Here is an 18842-nt window from a genome sequence, read left to right as displayed (position 1 = left end):
TCTGCAACTGCACTACCCCAAGTCAGCAAATTCAGAAATAGTGGAGCCGGGGCTCTGGCTTGGCTTTAACAGCCAAAGCAGGAGCCGAGCCTTCAAAAGATTCAGCATGTGAATTAGGCAACATTTTCACGAGAAAAAAGGATAGTCTTTAAAAAGAAAAATAGTGGGGCATATTACCAAGGCAGGGGAAATTAAATTATCGCCGCTTTTGAGGCCGCTTTCTGTTGCAAAGCGGTGATAATTTTATCGCCCTATTAGCAAGCTGTTGCTAACATCAGTTAGCAACAGCTTTTAGGTGATAGCGACAGGTTTGGGGCCTACTTTGCATGTCAGCGATATTTATCGCAAATTTTTATTTTTTTTTTATTTATTTTTTTTAAATATATTTTTATTGCAGGAATTAGTATATTGGTACATAGTTGACCACCAATATAAATCAATCAAAATCAACAGAATACAATCCTTCGTCCCCCAGCAGTATGTACCCTTACACAGCCATTCAGCCCACAACCCAATGGTCGGGCGGCGATATCCAATGGGGACTAATAGGAAGTCGAAGCTGGTCCGGATAATCTATCGTCCGTCATCTGCTTTTCTAAACAAGCCTACAAAACCAAAAGAAAACCCCACCCTCAAAACACTATGAACCAAATTACCCCCCACCCAACCCCACCATCAGCGCACGGCAACAACCGCAGTAAGATCTGTGAAAGGACCCAGGGGAAAGCAATAGATCAGTAAAGCACAATCACCTATCGGGATTCTGGGCAAGCTGCTTCCTCACTTTCTGAATCGCTTGGGGCGCAATAATCCCTGAGGGCCTGCACTAATGTCTCCCATTCCAGCGCTGCCTCCTGTGCCCTTTCATTCTGATGTCTTCTAGCCAACTGGTATCTCAACGTGCTTTCTCCCGCCGCCCATTTCAAGAGTTCGCTGTGCCATCGGCTCCCCGTCGGACCAACCCGTGCCTTCCAGTTCCTGGTCACCTCTCGTTTAGCAAGGAGAAGCCCCAAATCAATGAATTTGCTAGTAATCTTGTTTTTGGGGGTATGTGGAAACCAATGTAGGAGGCCCACCGCCGCATCCACCGATAAGGATCTCCCCGTTACCTCCTCCAGGGTCTTCCCCACTTCCATCCAGTATGAGGATAATCCCGGGCAGGACCATAACATGTGGAGGAGGTCTGCGACTGGTGCTTGGCATCTGGGGCAATTCGCGGAGCCCGTGGCAAAATACTGTTGGATCTTTGCCGGGGTCAAATACGCCCTATGTAGTACATAGTAGTGGACCAATTGAAAGCGGGCGTGACGCGTGCCCTTCCAGGCTCTCCGCACTAGCTGGGACCAGGTTGTCTCCGGGATCTCCTTACCTATGTCCTCCTCCCAACGAGTTTTTAAGGTAGTGAGGGGGGCCAACCCCTCGTTGAGCAGCCTACCATATAGGCAGGTGACCGCCTTTACCGTCCCCGCTGACATCATGACGTATTGGCACACCAGAGACGTAGGAGGTTCCTCCTGTCCGTGTTTCCAGTGCGCCTGGATTGCTCGGACCAGGGCCGAATGCAATAGAAAGTCGCCGCGAGGAACCTCGAAGCGGTCATTTAGCTCCTGAAAGGGTAAGAGCGCCCCGTCCTCGTAGAGGTCACCTACCAACTGTAGGCCCGCGTCCTCCCAGTCCGCTAACCGTGACCAATCCCCGCCATGGGGCAGAGCCGTTAGCATACCCAAAGGTATTTCAGGTGCATATGGTATTCGCAACTGGCCCCGGGCGTGGGCTCGGTTCCAGCACAGGCGAATTGTCTTCTCCTCTAGCGTCAAGTCTTGCAAGGCCAAGCGCTGACGCAGCGCTATGAAAGAGAGAACATGCCTAGCCATCCCCGTGCCTCTTCTATCCTCTGGGCCCCGGAATTCCCTGGCAATTTCCTGGGTGAGGGTCTGTAGCTGCGCCGCCAAGTAGTACTTCTCAAAGTCCGGTACCGCAAGCCCACCCTCGGCCTTCGGCCTCATCAGGGTCTTGAGGGCCACCCTTCTGCGGCTCGAACCCCATAGGAATCCGATCATCATTGACCGTAACAGCCGGAAAGTGGCCGGCGGAATCCAGATCGGCAGCGTCCGGAAATAATACAGTAATCGGGGGAGCGCCACCATTTTGAGCAAAGCGATCCGTCCTGCCACCGAGAGCGGTAGAGTAGCCCAGAAGTCCATGCTACCCCGTAGCGCTCGAATGCTGCGAGCTATGTTCCCATCCAAGAGGTCAGATGGTTCGTGGTAGATGTACACCCCCAGGTACTTAAAGCAGTCAGGTTCCCACCTGATCTCTCTACCGATAACAGGGCTAGGTGTGCCTCTGCGGACCGGGAAAAGACAGGTCTTAGCCCAGTTCACCCGGAGGCCCGAGACCTCCCCAAACGCCGTGAGGGCCGTCGCTGCTCCATGCAGGGCAGCAACCGGGTCTTCAAGGAAGAGCAACAGGTCATCAGAGTACAGCGAAATGTAATGTGGGCCCAAAGGTGTCCACAATCCACCATAATGGGCTCCCGATCGGAGTTGCAGCGCCAGTGGTTCCACCGCCAATGCAAAGAGAAGCGGGGATAATGAACAACCCTGTCTCGTGCCTCTCTCCACCGGATATTGTGAGGAGATCAGCGGGCCTGCCCGAACCCTGGCCGATGCCGAGGCATATAGGACCGTGGTCCATCTGATGAAACCCTCGCCAAGGCCGAATCGCAGTAACACAGTGCGCAGGTAGTCCCATTCCAGGCTGTCAAAAGCCTTCTCCAAATCTACCGATAGGACCACCGGGCAAGGGGCGTCCACTAGCGGTTCTCCCAGCAAGCGCAACAGCCTACGGATGTTCATGGTCGTGTTTCGCCTGGGGATGAATCCAGCTTGGTCCTCATGTACCAGGGAGTTCATGTGACCTAGCAACCTTGAAGCCAAGATGCTGCTCAGTATTTTATAATCAACCGTCAGCATTGACAAAGGACGGTAGGACGCCGGATCGGACGAGTCCCTTCCTGGCTTGAGGAGGGGAACCACCAAGGCCTCGCACATCGAGCCGGGGAGCCGACCTAGCCGCTTCGCCTCTCTATACACTATCAGCAATCGTGGCGCCAGGAGATCAGCGTAAGCTCCATAAAATTCAACCGGAAGGCCGTCCAGGCCCGGGGTCTTATTTCTCGCCATCTTTTTAATGGCGCTGCGAATCTCCCCCAGTTCTATGTCGGATCCCAGGGCTTTCGCCACGTCAGGCTCCACTGTTGGGAGTTCCAGGGGCCGCAGATAATCGTCGAGCAAATCAGGAACTCTGGCAGAGCGACTGCGGTATAAACTTTCGTAGTAGTGCCGGTAACAGCTCAGAATCTCAGGCTGAGTGTGTACCTCGGTCCCGTCCGCCATGCGCATGGACGTCGTTAGAGAGGTCTGGCGCGTGGGGTTAGCCAGCCATGCCAATGAAGCGCTCGATCTATCCCCCTCTGCGAGGGATCTAACCGTATAGGCCTTGTAGTCGAAACAGCGCAGCCGTTCGACCTCCGCCGCCACCGCCTCCTTCGCCTCCGCCGTGCGTTCCTGAAGTTCAGGGCGCCCGGGGCGGCGGAGTTCCAACTCACGGAGTTTCCGATCAGCAGTATCTAAATCGTCAAGGATAACTCGCCTCATGCCTACCTTTTTGGAGATGCAGTAACCCCTCACCACCACCTTAAAAGCGTCCCACTCCAGCGCCCTCGAGCTCGCAGTGCCCCTGTTGGACGCGAAGTACTCTGATATCTTATCTCCTAGGTCCGCTTTGAATACACTGTCCTCAAGGATCTCGGGACGCAACTTCCAGGTGGGCACTGCCGGCACCCCAGGAGACCAGCGAATGGCTAGTAGGAGAGGGTTATGATCAGAGATGGTCCTGGTCAAGTATTCAGACCGAACCGCCACTGAAACCAATTCAGGCGAGCCAAGAAACCCGTCCAGTCTAACGTGTAACTCGTGTAGGCTTGAGAAATAGGAATAGTCTCTCGCGTCGGGATGTTGCGCCCTCCAGATATCAGTCAAACCCCAGTGTGTTTGCCAGTCCCTACGACCCTTGGCCACGCGGCGGACCGGAGAGTCAGGGGGGGGTGGGTGCGAGCGGTCAATCTCCACATCCACTATTGAATTGAAGTCCCCACCGAGTAAGAGGGGCCCGGAAAAGAAGTGGGCCAACGAGCCCGACAACCTGGAAAGGAAGGCAAGCTGGTCCATGTTAGGTGCGTAAACACAGCAAACGTTCAGGTCCCTCCCCCCCAGAGTGCCCGAAATGGCCACATAGCGCCCCTCCGGATCCACCACTGAATTCGTAACCTGGAAGGGAACCCCAGCTCTAATCCAAATTAGAGCCCCCCTGGCATACGCGGAGTACGTAGTACAAAAGACCTGCCCTCTCCATCTACGCTGTAGCGTCGCCCCTTCCGCCTTGTTCAGATGGGTCTCTTGCAGCAGCGCCATTTGTACCCCTCTACGCACTAAATAAGCGTGGACTTTATGACGCCTAGACATGGTGTGTAGCCCCCGAACGTTCCAAGTAATACATTTCACATTAGCAACATTAGCCATTGTCCCAAATTGTTCGTGCAAAGTCTCCCCCTCCGGGTCCCAACAAAGAAAGCGCAAAAAATCAACCCAGCACTGATGGCGGCCATTTTCCCCAACCAAAACTCAACAACTCCAATTCGACCCAAACCCCTGCCCACCCTCCCCAGAACAGGACCCAAATAGCACCATCTAGTTCCCATCCAAACCATACCCTCAAAAAAAACCCCGTTCCCAAGTAATCCTGCGGTCGCCACCGTAGGAAGGCCTTAAGGGCCAGGTGCGGACTGGGCGTTGGCAGTGGGCCCTCGACGCTCCGGCTGCCAGGACTAAATCCAGCCCAAAACAGTAGAAGAAACCCTTAGGGCACGAGCATGGCACCCCACCCCCACTTCTCCGGGATTCAAGATCAGTCACCGGCCCCCGCCACCCCCGCTTCGGGCCCCCACCCAAATGGATGCAGCTCACCCCGTCATCCCTGTCCATCCAGAAGGTCATCAACCGAATTCGGTGTGATCACCGGCGTGTTGACGCTATCTGTCACCGATTCCTCCGAGTCCGTCGGTACTCCCTCTCCACCAGGGTCCGTTTCCTCTTCGATGGTACCGTCTCGTGAGCCAGACAGCGCAGATACCACCTCCAGCACTCCCTTCCGCTCCGTCGACGTCTCCGCAGTCGAGGGTCCGCCTGACCGGCCACGGCGACTCCGAATCCTTTTGGACCGCCGTCGCTGTCCAGGCTCCACTACCAGCTGAGATGAGGAGCCAAAGCCATCTTTCCCGGCTCGATAGAGTTCGAGCCAGTTACAGACTTCCTCCGGGGTGTCAAAGAATTGAGTTTTGTCATCGACAATTATACAGAGCCTTGCAGGGAATAGGAGCGAATATTGTATGCCCTCGCTCCGAAGCTCGCACTTGACCGATAGGAATGAGAACCGCCTTCGTTGGGTCTCATAGGTGTAGTCCGGGAAGATGTTCACCTGGCTATTCGCCACCTTGAAAGGGCCATTGTGTCTGGCGGCATTAAGGATGAGGTCTCTGTCCCGAAAGTGCAACAACCGTGCTACCACCGGTCTTGGGGCACGGCCCTGTTGTGGTGGCCTCGCTGGGACTCTATGTGCTCGCTCCAGGGTATAGAAGGAGGACAGACCCTCAGGGGCCACTGTGTCTCGGAGCCAGGTTTCCAAGTAGGCCACCATGTCGTCATTCTCAATCTTCTCCGGCAGGCCCACCACTCGAATGTTGTTTCGCCTGTTACGGCCTTCCGCGTCTTCCGCTCGCTGTTCCAGGGCAGTAATCCGTGATAGGGCATCCTTCATTGTCGCAGCCAGGGTCCGCTGTGCCGGCTCCAAGGTTTTTATCGAGCCCTCCACGTCCTTAACCCTGTCCGAGAGTTTGCCGTGATCCGCTCTAAGGAGGCCCAAACTCGTCGCCACCTGGGCAATGTCCTGCTGGAGGGCCGAGCGTGTGGTCGCAATTGCCTCCAGGACACGGTCAAATTGTTGCTGCAATGGTGCGCCACCAGAGCTCTCCGGGTCCACATGTTCCTCCTTGTCCGGGGCCTCCGAATCTGAGGCGGCTGGGGTGGTCCCCTTGGCTCCCCTCGGTTTCCCCATGTCGCCGGAATCACACAGTGTGGGGCCAGTCAGGGGCGCCACCGAGTGCGGTCGTCGGCTATGTCTCTCCCGGTTGTTGGACTTCGGGCCGAGAGCCGGCGATCTCCGTCTCCAGGGCCTATCGGACCTCCACAGCTTCGGCCCGCGCCACCACCCTGTCGTCGGAGGGCACTGATGAGGAGGCGGAGACAATCGGCGCCAAGTCGGGCAGGCCCGTTTGGATGATGAGGGTCACCAACACCCCCAGAGACCTTGTGGCGCCAAGGGGCCGTGCCTCCCATGGGTGTGAGTCGATCGGGGAGATGCAGCCAAGTGCGGTTTAGGGGGCCGCCCGGCGTCCGTGGGTCGAAGTTCCCTATAGTGAGGGCATCCGACGATCTAGGCGCGATCTCCGTTGCCAATGTTCAACCAGATCGATCCCCAGATCATCATATCACGGGGAGATGAAGAGGTGGAGGGTGCGCTGTAGTCAGCGGTGCTCCTCCAGTCTAATGGTCCCGACCAAGGGGACAAAGAGGTCCGGGCGCCATGTTGAATCGCACTCCACAGATCCACAAACTCCGGTTTTCCGTCGGATCAACTCATGATCGAGGTGCGCCAAGTGCCACGGCAAGTCCCAGTCGGTCCGATCGATAGTTTGCGGGGATTAGGGTGCCCCACGGCCTCCGATTTACAGGATAATCCCGGGCTCAGTCCCGGAGCCGAGCTCTCAGGCGACCATCGCCATCGGCGCCCAAGCCACGCCCCACGATATTTATCGCTAATGACATGCAAAGTGGGTGAACCCAACCTGTTAGCGACTGCATCACTATCGCCTATTAACAAAGCAGACATAGCGATTAAAATATTTGCGCTAAGCGTGAATATCGGCAAATCCTAACGCCTGCTCAGACCACTTCTTAGCCTGTATATCCTATGGGAGGTGATTATTCAGGTTAAGGCCCTATTAGCGATAATACCTGAATATCGCTGAATTTCCAGCGATATTCACGCATTTCGCAGCTATCGCCGGATAGTTTATCGCTTTGGAGATAAACGTTATCTCTGCGATAAAATCCGGTGAGGCGCTAAGCTTATTTAGCGATAAATATCGCTAGTTGTTGATAATATGCCCCAGTGTGTTTTTTGGGGGTGGGAGGATGTTTCACTTAAATGCATACATATATCAGTGCACTCAGTGACATTTATTGAACGTAATATGTTTTTCAACATAAAAGATTCAAGAATACCTCAGTGCCCTGACGACATAACCAATAGTTACCCAAGACATGTCAGTTTTTCATATGTGCTGTATATTAGGCCTACAATGTTATTAAATGTGAAGCAAGATTATTGTATCGTAACCAAGCAGTTTACTTCCTATTAACCGTAGGCAAGCAAGATTTTTCTATCGCGCAGAACGGAACTTCATTCTTTCGGTGTGTTCTCAAATTGGTTGGTTAAGGAAATTGATATACAGTAAAGTATCGCGTTTTGCCTTGGATCACTCAGCTGGATCAAGTAGGGAAGTCGGAGTTTGAGCTCAGTTTTCATGGTTGCACATTGTGCAGTAAAGTCATTCTATGGACAGATCATCCTCTCCTCTGTTTATCAGCACAGGTCAATGCTTTGGGTTCAATTATTTCCTGAATTAGTATCACTGCATGGAACTCAGTAAATAGAATTATCACACCTGTACTAAAACTGCCATGATGTGTACATATGAGTAAGTCCTAAGATTTAAAAGTGTGCTTTTCTGTTTTGAATGCTTCCACTGTAAGTAAAGATCAAACACATGGACAGAACATGCCTGTCTGAAGCCCTGCTACATATTGCATGCATCTCTCTGAAAAGCTGTAACCCGAGGATCAATTCCTGGGGAGACTCCTAGGCCTCTTGGTGTTGCAAAGAATTGAATCACGGGAATTTGGCGTGTCATGAGTGATGTAAAATGTGAGGTCATAAGCAGTGCATGACGAAGGTGCAAGTTACAGTTCCCTAAACTAGAATTGGTAAATTTCGGTGTGTTTTTAATGGTTTTTAAATGCTAGTTCTTATCTCATTTCAAGACCGTGGATGTCAATTAGAAGTTGCCAGGGGTCGCAACTGCGACCCCCCATCCCCCAAACCACCTGTTGCCACCCCTGCCACCTCCTTGCTTGCGACCCCTGCGGTCAGCGCCTCAGTAGTGTCAGCATCATCAAGGCCAGTGTTCCGTTGGGCGGAGCTCCCCATCTGTAAGTTTGTGCCCTGTTGTCTCGTGTGCATATGTGTACCATTCTACGCAGGCGCAGATGTAATTTGTCATTCAACATGTATTTCTAATCTCCCCGCAGGGCTTCAATGTATTTTGATTGGCCACAGTGCCGTTAATCTGCAGTGGAACGAATCACTTCCAATGACTAGATTAGAAGCTCCAGTGGCGCAAAGCTGGCACCCCATGAACGATTTTTAGGGGACACTACTAAATTCGCTGCTTTCATTAGCCAGTGCCAGCTTCATTTCATGTGTAAAGCTCCTGTTTCCCTACTGATCAAGCAAAGGTGGCTTTTGTCATTTCTTATATTGGGGGGGTCTGCAGCTGATTGGACCATACCTCTGATAGAAAGAAAAGATCCTTTGCTACAAGACCATAACGCTTCCAAACAAGAACTCAGAAAGCTTTTTGACAGACACACCTTCACTCACTCAGCAGACACTGAACTATTGACTTTGAAGCAATGGACTAAGGACTTAACTACTTACATTTTCACATTTTATAGGTTGTAGCAGAAGCAGGGTGGCCCGAGGAAAAGCATAGTGCTTTGTTTTACAAGGGTTTAAGAGACGACCTAAAGGATGCATTGGCCCAGGTGGGAGACCCTCCCGAATCTTGCACTGCTCATATTGACTTGGTGGTTAAGTTAGACCACAGAATCAGTGAACTTAAGAGAGAGAGAGAGGCCGGTCAGAATGCAGATGGGTAGCTTATCGTGAAAAGAAAACTGAGCCCAAAAAAGTAATAGAAGAACCGAGCCAATGCAAATAGGGAGTATAAGAGGACCCCTCAGTGACGAAGAAAGACAAAGAAGGCGGGACAAAAGACTATGCTTATACTGTGGTAAGCAGGGTCACTTCCTTAGGGAGTGTCCCGTAAACCCTAAACAGAGGCGTTTGGAAAACTAGCAAACCCGAAGTCTCTAGAGACAAGGACTTCGGGTAATTCAGGACTTATTATCTCATCCCTAGTCATAATTTTATGTCAGCAACGTCATTTCCTTCTTTCCTCTCGCTTACTATGGGAACATCATGTGGTTGAAGTGCAAGTGATGATAGATTTCAGTGCCACAGGTAATTTTATGCTTTTGAACAATACAAGGGAACCCAGGGCGCAATAAGCTAAGGACCGTGGGTAGATACTTATTTTCAAAAAACAGAGGTCCTTAGTAAAGACGGGGAAATTCAGATAATAAATATAGACTAAATAGAACTATATTTTTAAGAATGCCCAGCCGGACACTTTAATTTCTTAATAGCAATAATACAAAACAGGGGGAATAAAACACAAAGTGTGATGAACGTGGGACACCAGCCGATGTCCGGCTAACACACTTGGGGAACAAACACAGGGGAAGGAATATTCAGGCAAAATCGGGTTATCTGACAATCAAAATTACAGAAAGATAATCCTCAGTATACACATATGCATGTTCAATTTGTGTGTTAACTATGCATTTAGTGCACTTGTTGTCGACGACGTTTCGAACCTCACAAATTATTGGTTCATCCTCAGGACAAAAATGATTGCCTAAAGAGTTGACAATTAAGCTTGAAACCACAGTCGGGATAAGCTGAAAATCACTTTAACAAGGGTGGGTAATATTTCAAGTGAATTTCTAGGGGTGGAATCTACGTGCATACAAAGAAATCCAAGGAAACGATGCCTTGGTCCAAGGATCGGGAGTCAAAGAGGTGCAGGTCCACAATGGGGGTCCTTGCACAGCGTGAGGCAGCCTTCACCAGGTGAACAATAATTTAGGTTGTTTGCCTTATCCATGAGGAATTGATGTTTTCAGTTGTGAGCTGTAGATAAAAAATTGCCTGTCTCTGTTCATTACTTCTGCTCCAATTTATTTGCCTATATTTATCTCCCTTATTTTGTGTTAGTAAATATAAATTTGCCAAATATATCTCTTTCTCTGTGTGTTCTCTCTTTACCTTCCATGAATTTATTTTGATTGTTTACTAAGACTGTTATCCTGTGGATACAATTGAGTGTGTTACACTTGTACAACTCATAAATTACACTGACTATTTTCCAAATAAGTCCCTTGTAGCATACTCTGACCTTAAACATATAGTGCCCAAGCCTACAAGGGTTTATTGGGTTTTCCCCTGCCTATAACTGCATAGATTATAGGTCACTGAATGCAATCACCATTAAAAACAGATACCTGTTGCCACTAATTTCAGTTTTTTATTAACAAGGTTCTGAAGGATATGCTTCATAAATACGTCATAGCTTATATAGATGACCTCTTGATTTCTCCCCGTCCTTGCAGGAACACGAGATTCAGGTAAAAAGAGTATTAGAAAGATTACAGGATAACCATCTGTACTGTAAATTAGAGAAATGTCAGTTCCATGCACAACAAGTCAGCTTCCTGGGATTCATTATCTCCCCACAGGGACTTAGTATGGAAAGGTAGAAGCTATCCATCGTTGGCAAGCACCACAGACTATAAAAGAAACACAGAGTTTTCTTGGCATTGCCAATTTTTATAGGCAAATTATATGCAATTTTTACTATCTTGCCTCTCCCATCACCAAACTACTGCGACAAGGGAAACATCTTCAATGGACTCTTGAGGCAGAAGAAGCATTTAGCAAACTAAAAAACGCTTTCACACAAGCCCCTATTCTACATCAACCCGATCCTTCTTGTCCTAATGTGGTTGAGGCAGATGCGCCCCAAGTGGTAGTTGGGGGGGGGGGGTCTTTCTCAGGCAGATCGTAACACAGGAGTTCTTCATCCAGTGGTGCATTCAAGAAAGCTGACACCAGCTGAAACTAACTACCCCATAGAAGATAAAGAGTTACTGGCCATAAAAAGAGTCTTTGAAGAGTGGCAGCAGTATCTATTGGAAGCAAATCACACTATAACAATTTTATCTGACCATCGCAATTTACAATTTTTGAAACTGCAAGAGCGTAATCTATGAGGCAATTAAGATGGACTCCGTTTTTTAGTGACTATGACTTTATCATACAGTTTCAGGCGGGGAAAAAGAAGGGAAAAGCAGATGCACTGTCCTGTTTAGGTTGTGAACCTATTCAGGTCTTAGACGAACCGCCCTTTATCATACCTCGAGAATGGATAATCAGAGTTCTGTGTTCTGATAAAGTCTTTTTAAAACAGGTCAAGAAAGCACAGGAATCCCCAGTTATGGAAGAAGCAGTGTGTACACAAGAGGTTACCATAGAGCATGCATTATCCTTTGTACAAGGTGGTTTAGTGCTCCCCACTCAAGAATTAAGATTACTGGTCTTGGAATGGTGTCATACACATTCTCTCGCAGGGCACCCAGGATACAAGAAAACCATAGAATCGCTAAGGAGGTATTTTTGGTGGCCTGCTATGGGAAAGGACACCAAACAGTTCACTCAGACATGTCATGTATGTGCCCTGGAGAAGGACTCGCACCAGAGTCCGGCAGGATTGTTACAGCTTTTACCTACTCCCCCTTGTCCCTGGCATACCGTCTCAGCATACCGTCTTCCTAGACTTCATAGTAGAATTACCACGCACAACGAAAGGAAACACTACCCTCCTAGTGGTGGTGGATTTATTCACAAAAATGGCTCACTTCATCCCCATGACATGACTCCCCACTTCACGAACATTAGCCTCCATATTCCTCCAACAAGTGGTGACCTTACATGGGCTTCCATCAGTCCTGGTATTCGATGGGGGGCTCAGTTTATTTCAAGGTTCTGGACGGGGTTGTGTGCCTTAATATACATAGCTGTACGTCTGTCTTCCAGTTACCACCCACAAACAGATGGGCAGACGGAAAGGGTGAATTAATGCTTCGAGCAATACATCAGATGCCAGGTCGTACACTCTCTTGAGCAAAGGGACGAGTTAGTATGGATAGCTGAACTGTCCTATAATAACAGTTACCACTTTTCCACTGCACTTACACCTTTCTATTGCACGTACGGTTATCACTCAAGAATCTTGCCTGTTCCTCACTTCTCTTCCTGTTCCAATCCTGCAGCGGTAGATCTGGTGCCAAACTTACAAGACATACATAAGTCCACACTAGTAAATTTAGGTTTAAAGCATTTTTATTAAGGCAAAAAAACATAGGAGGTAGGGGAACATGAGGGTTAGGGTTACATACATTCGGGTGAAAAGAGCTGAGCATAAATCTAGGAGTGCAATGGTGGACAAGGCTACTGCAAAAGAAAGATCGAATGATAAAATGAGAAGAGCTGAATACAGTCGACACCATCAAGAAGATCAGAAAATGAAAGGCTATAATGCAAGAAACCAACCCCGCCAACCCCCAGAACCCCTCCCTCCAAACTCCCCAACTCACCCCAACACCCTCCCACCACCCCCGCGTCCAGTACTCGGCTATAACGCATCCTGCCCTCCCGCCACGCCCCCCACCCCGTGAGCCCAGACCTTGTGTCCCCTTAGTCAGTTGAAATCACCGGTGGCATTAATCTCAGAAGTCTGAGCTACCTCGGACAGGTGAGTTCCCTGAACTCTGTAGTTAAAAGCGCATGAAAGGGTTGCCATAGCTCATCAAACTGGTCCACGTCCCCCGCCACCATAAGCGATAGTTTCTCCATACCCAGCACATGCCATAATCTGTGCAGCCAGCCTGTGATGGAGGGGACTGTGGTGGTACGCCAGTGAATCAAGATGTTCTGAATCGCTGAACCCAGCGCTATCGCAATTTGCCTGCCCCTTCGGGACTTCAGCGGGTACATCAGGCCATTCGGGAGGCCCAGCAATACATACGCCGGGAAGCGTGGCAATTCAGTTTCAAAATGAACATCAATCTCGTCGATAACCTCCTTCCAGTAAGCCTCTAACAAGGGACAGTCCCAAAGTATATGTGTAAGGGTCCCCACCCGACCACAACCCCTCCAGCACCCCTTCTCAATATGCCTATTCATTTCGTGTAGCCTCTCCGGGGTATAATACCAATACGTGGACACCTTGGTGAGTGTTTCCGTGAGACCTGTATGATATGCAGAGTGTCTCGCCCGGTGCGCAATTTGATCCCATTCTTTATGACTAAGCGTCCTTCCCAATTCCCTGTTCCAGCGTTCCCTACCCGGGTTATATAAATGAAACGGAGGGGGCTGCAAGATTTTGTAAAGGTCAGTAATTAGCTTGGCATCAGAGGCGCGGGTCACTAACCACCGCTCGTATGGCGTTATCTGGCGATCAGCAGTGCCCCGCACCTGAGATTGAAGCGCCCAGTGCCTAACCTGCATATATCGCAATCTATCCGATTCAGGCAGTTGGAACTCCTGTTTCAATTGCTGAAAAGGGACCACTCCCTCAGGTCCATATATCTGGAAGAGCGATCGGCAGCTCGCCGCCCTCCAGTGGGAGAAAGCGCCTGGTTCCATCCCGGGGGAGAAATCAGGGTTATCCGCTATCGGCGTGAAAGGCGAGGGGAACGTGGTGAGGTCACGAACTTCATTGACTGTATCCCACACCCTCAAGGGGACCCGCGTGACGAAGGAAGCATAGAGGTTGGGGGGGGCGATGAATCCGACGCAAGAATGGAACTTCCTGGAGAGTGCGCCCCGCCACCGCCTGGTCCTGAAAGAGCCAGTGCTTGTCGGATTCCCACCTGCTCCACTCCACTAGGTAGCGCAGCTGCGCCGCCTGGAAGTATTTCCGGAGGTCCGGGATACCAAGGCCCCCCACCTCCGGGGCCAGCGTGGAAAGAACCCTCTTCATCCTCGGCTTGCGGCCTTGCCAGACGAAACGTGCAATGTCGGCTTGTATCTGTCTGATCCAGCCCACAGGAGGCTGAAGCGGCAAGGCTCGAAAGAGGTACAGGATCTGGGGCAGGACCGTCATCTTGATCGCTGCAATCCTGCCGAGCCAGGACAGCAAGCTTTTACTCCAGCGGCCTAGCTCTTCCCTGATTTTCCTGCTAAGAGAGGCATAGTTGGCCGTTACCATCGCTGGCAACGTTGGTGCTAGCAGAATCCCCAGATACGGCACCAGGGATGATGACCACTGCATGGGGAAAAGCCGCTGCAGATCTCGTCTGGTATCCGCGGCCAGGGACACATCCAGAGCCACCGACTTGCCCATGTTCATCTTAAAACCAGCCACTTTCGAAAAAGCGTCTAGATCCTGAATACAAGCGGGGAGGGCCCGTCTAGGATCGTCCAAGGTCAACAGGACGTCGTCCGCATAAAGACTGATCGTGTGGACATACTGCCCCATCTTGATCCCAATCGCGTCCGGGTTTTGGCGAATTCTCTGGGCAAACGGCTCCATATAGAGAGCAAAGAGGAGTGGGGAAAGCGGGCATCCCTGCCTAGTGCCCCTTTCGATTGCAAAGCTACGGGAGCTGCACCCATTAACTCTCACTGTCCCCGAAGGGGATTTGTAGCAATTAAAGACCATTGAACAGAATTTGTCTCCAACACCCAGTTTCCGGAGCACCTGCTCGAGATAAGGCCAGTGAACGCGATCGAATGCCTTCTCGGCATCTACCGCTAGCAGCATCTTTTCACCCGGGATCCGCAAGGCTTTCTCCAAAATGTGTGCTACTCTCTTAGTGTTATCGACGGTTTGTCTGCCGGGCACAAAGCCAGCTTGATCAGCCTCAACCAGGCCCGGCAGATGCAGGGCCAATCTGGATGCTAGAATCCCTGTGTATAACTTAAGGTCGACATTCAGGAGTGAGATGGGCCTGTATGAGCCGCAGAGGGCCCGGTCTTTCCCAGGTTTCGGGATCACTGAGACCGTTGCTCTTAACAGGTCCGGTGGAATGGCTCCTGGCTCGGAAAAGGAGTTAAATAGGCGGGTGAGAATAGGGGCTACGACCGGGCAAAAGGTTTTATAAAACAAGGACGTGTAACCGTCCGGGCCTGGAGCTTTCCCGTGTTTGAGCCTGGCTATCGCGGATATCACCTCCTCCACATGAATGCTGCGCTCAAGGTGTTCCGCCTGCGCTGAGTCCAGCGCCGGAAGGGCTACAGACTCCAAATAATCCGCCGCATCCTGCGACGAGGGGGGTTCCCCCGTGTAAAGCGCTTCATAGAAACTACAGAACGTTTCTGCCACCGCGGCGTCATCCGAGACCGCCACCCCATCAGCGCCGAGCAGTTCCTTCACCACGTTACGCTGGTGCGCGATTCGGAGCCTATTTGCCAAAAGTTTGCCACACCTATCCCCACCCGTGTAAAACGCATGTTGTAGACGCAGCGCCACGTATTCCGCCCTATCCATGTCCAACGCCGACAGGAGCTTCCTGGCAGCCTTTAACTGCCTCCAAACCCTAGGAGCTCCGGTACGGCGATGGACCTGTTCCAATTCCCGGACCCGGGAAGTCAGCTCCTCCCTCTTGCGCTGTCTCTCCCTGTTTTCTGCTGAGGAGATGGAAATGAACTCCCCCCTAAGAACCGCCTTCAACGCCGCCCACTGTGTCGCTGGCGAGGTGTCCGAGTTATCATTGTGCGCCTGGTATTCCCGGATCGCCTCCTCAATATGCTTCACAACCGTTTTCTTATGCAGGAGGGTGTCCCTAAGACGCCACACCCCCCGAGAGGGGGAGGCCGTCAGTAGCGCAAATGTGCCCACGACCGGCGCATGATCAGACAGCGACAGGACCCCAATGTCCGTCGCCGTAGCAGCGGTGCACACCGGTCCGCTAACCAATAAGTAGTCTAGCCGTGCGTAGGTCCAGTGCGCATATGAATAATAAGAATAGTCCCTATCCGTGGGGTGGAGGGTGCGCCAAAGGTCATGCAGATCCATATCAGTGATTCGAGCCTTCCCAGCCTGTGAAAGTTCCCCAGTATGCGGGTATCGCTGCGCCGATCTGTCGAGTGTAGAGTCAAAGACTATATTCAAATCACCCCGTAGAATGATATGCCGATCAGGGGAGGCAGTCACGTCCACCAGCACCGAGTCTAGAAAGCGCTCTTGGTGGTCATTTGGGCTATATAAGGAACCAACAGTGAACGTTGTGTCCCCCAGCCGGAGGCGGTATGCCAATAGCCTCCCCTTCTGTTCTGCAAATTTGTACAACACCTCCCCCCTGAAGGAACTCGCTAGCAAAATGGCCACCCCTGCGGTCTTAGATGCAGCAGAGGAGAAAAACTGAGTTGGGAACTTATTAGAGCGCATCCTATGACAATCCCGTGGCAGTAAATGGGTCTCCTGCAGGAGGCATATATCTGCCTGTGTCCCCTCCAGCAGAGATAAGATCGCCCTTCGCTTCACCGGGTTGTTCAGACCCTTAACATTAAGGGTCACTACCTTCAGTGTCGACATATCCCCAAGGGACCATAAGTGCCAAGCCGCGGGCAATCAATGAGCGGGGGGGGGCCCGGGACAGCAGTGCAGGACAAGCAAAGTAAAACCAAGCAACAACATTTGAGATATTGGACGGTACCCCTTCTACCCCTAAACAACTCCCAACCCCCTCCAAAACAAACCCATGGCAACTAGCCAACTCCCCACCCACGCTCAAACAACCCATTGTCCCAGTCATGTCCAAAAACGGACAAGTCTCTGGAAAGTACAAAAAGTGGACGTCCGGCCACTCGTTCTTCCCGCCTCTCCCCCGACCCTCCCTCCAACCCCCAAACCTGGCATTGCAGAAGCTATGTCCATCTCCCCCTGGAGTGAATCTACGCCGTCATGGCGACTCCATTCGTGGCAGCCGAGTCCCTGGCCGTTTCTCTCAGGGTGTTGGCCATTTCTGCCCTGATGGTGGGTGAGTCCGGCCGTCCAGCACTCGCCGTCGATCTCCTCCTCGCCGACCGCCGTCGCCCTCGTCGATCAGAACGCCTCCAGCCCGGTGTCGCTTCACCCTCTTCCATGGCCGTGAGACCCAGGACACCACAGACATCTTGCAAGGAGCGCAGCTGGTGCAGCACGCCATTCCAGCGGAATATTAGGCGAAAGGGATGCCCCCAAGAGTACGGCGTCTCATTCTCTCTCAGGAAATCCGTCGCGATTTTGAAGGACCTGCGCTTCTGTAGCGTGATGGCAGACAGGTCCTGAAACAACGCCACAGGCCGTTCGCGAATGGTCAGCGGCTGTTTCTTGCGGGCCTCAGCCATTATGCGTTCCTTCACTGGGAAATCCGGGAGGTAGGCCAAAATGTCCGGTGGAGGTGCCGTCGACTGTCGCTGTCGACCGACCCTGTGGGCCCTGTCGATTCGAATCGGGAAGTCCGCGGGCTCACCCAAAATCTCCCTGAACAAGTCCTTCAGGTAGCCCGTCAAATCTGTCCCTTCATCTGCGGACGGTACACCTCGGACTCGAATGTTGTTTCTTCTCGACCTGTTCTCCAGGTCTTCGTTATGTGCCTGGAGTTCGACATGCTGCTCCCTGAGACGGAGAACGTCTTGCTGTAAATGGACAATCTCCTCGTCCCTCCGTTGAGCCGCTACCTCCACCGTCTCCATCCGCTCCCCTAGGCCTTCCACCTCCCTGCGGACCTCGCGCACTTCGCTGGCCACCTCCTGCTTCAGCGTCTGAAAGTCAGCCTTAAGCGAATTGAACAAGTCTTCCATGAAGGATCTTGTGACGGGGGGCTCACCCCCGGCCGGGTCCGCTGCAGTTCTAGAAGAGCTTGGGGACGGTTGCTCGTTGTTGCTGGGCTCTGCTGAGCATGTCCGGCAGGGTGCGGTCCCCCTTCCTCGATCCTCGGTTCCCCGACATTCGTGCTCTGTAGACTGCCGCACTCCACTCAATCAGATGTGCGATCTCAGGGCGCTGGCAGCAGGTATCGGCGTTGATGAGTCTCCAACGGCTGGCAGAGCGCCGCCAGGGGGAACGCCCGTTGTAGTAGGGACACCACGGGTCCTGCGCCACAGAGGACAAAATGGCGGGCCAGCTCTGTCGCAGAGGCCGACTCGCACTCCAATCAAAGTTCAGGCGCTGGCCACTACAGGGGGGACCCAGACCGCAGCATCCCCCAGGACGAAAGAGCTATGCAGGGTCAGGGGTGTGGGAGCTGTCCCCGGGCGGCACTGTAGGAGGGCCTCGTCACCGTCGCCGTGAAGATAAGATGGCGGCTGGGCGTAGCCGGGCAGACCCTCCGAGCCCGATGGCACCGCCAAGGCTATGCCAAGAGTCAGTGCCCCTGAAGTGAGCCCCTTCCAGTATCGCTGAGCCGAAAAAGAGACAGATGACCTGACCCCAGATCCTGAGCACTGTCCCAAACTGGTTCACGCAATGTATCAAGCCACCGCTGCCGATCCAAGTGCCTCCACGATCAGACAATAGGCATCCCCCTTCTCGACATCTCGTGGTAGCTACCCATCCGGTGTACCATACCGGGCACAATCTGATGCGAGTATTCAAGCGAACACCGTGCCAGGCCACCAGACACCAGCAGCAGGGTCCATTCAGGCCTCCCGGCCAGCGCTCCGCTCCACTCCGCGGCGCTCCGCAGGTAGTTTATCAGTCTCTGAGCGTGCCT

At 52.1% G+C, this 18842-nt stretch overlaps 1 protein-coding gene across 1 annotated transcript in view; it reads left to right on the top strand.

Moving 5' to 3' along the window:
* Nucleotides 1-18842, top strand: part of GUSB (glucuronidase beta) — a 240522-nt gene that overhangs the window by 169479 nt on the left and 52201 nt on the right. The gene's annotated exons all lie outside the window — the stretch shown is intronic.

Source organism: Lissotriton vulgaris, chromosome 2_1, assembly GCF_964263255.1.
Source record: "Lissotriton vulgaris chromosome 2_1, aLisVul1.2, whole genome shotgun sequence".
NCBI classification, from domain to species: Eukaryota; Metazoa; Chordata; class Amphibia; order Caudata; family Salamandridae; genus Lissotriton; species Lissotriton vulgaris.
This window is presented reverse-complemented; position numbering and strand designations above follow the sequence as displayed.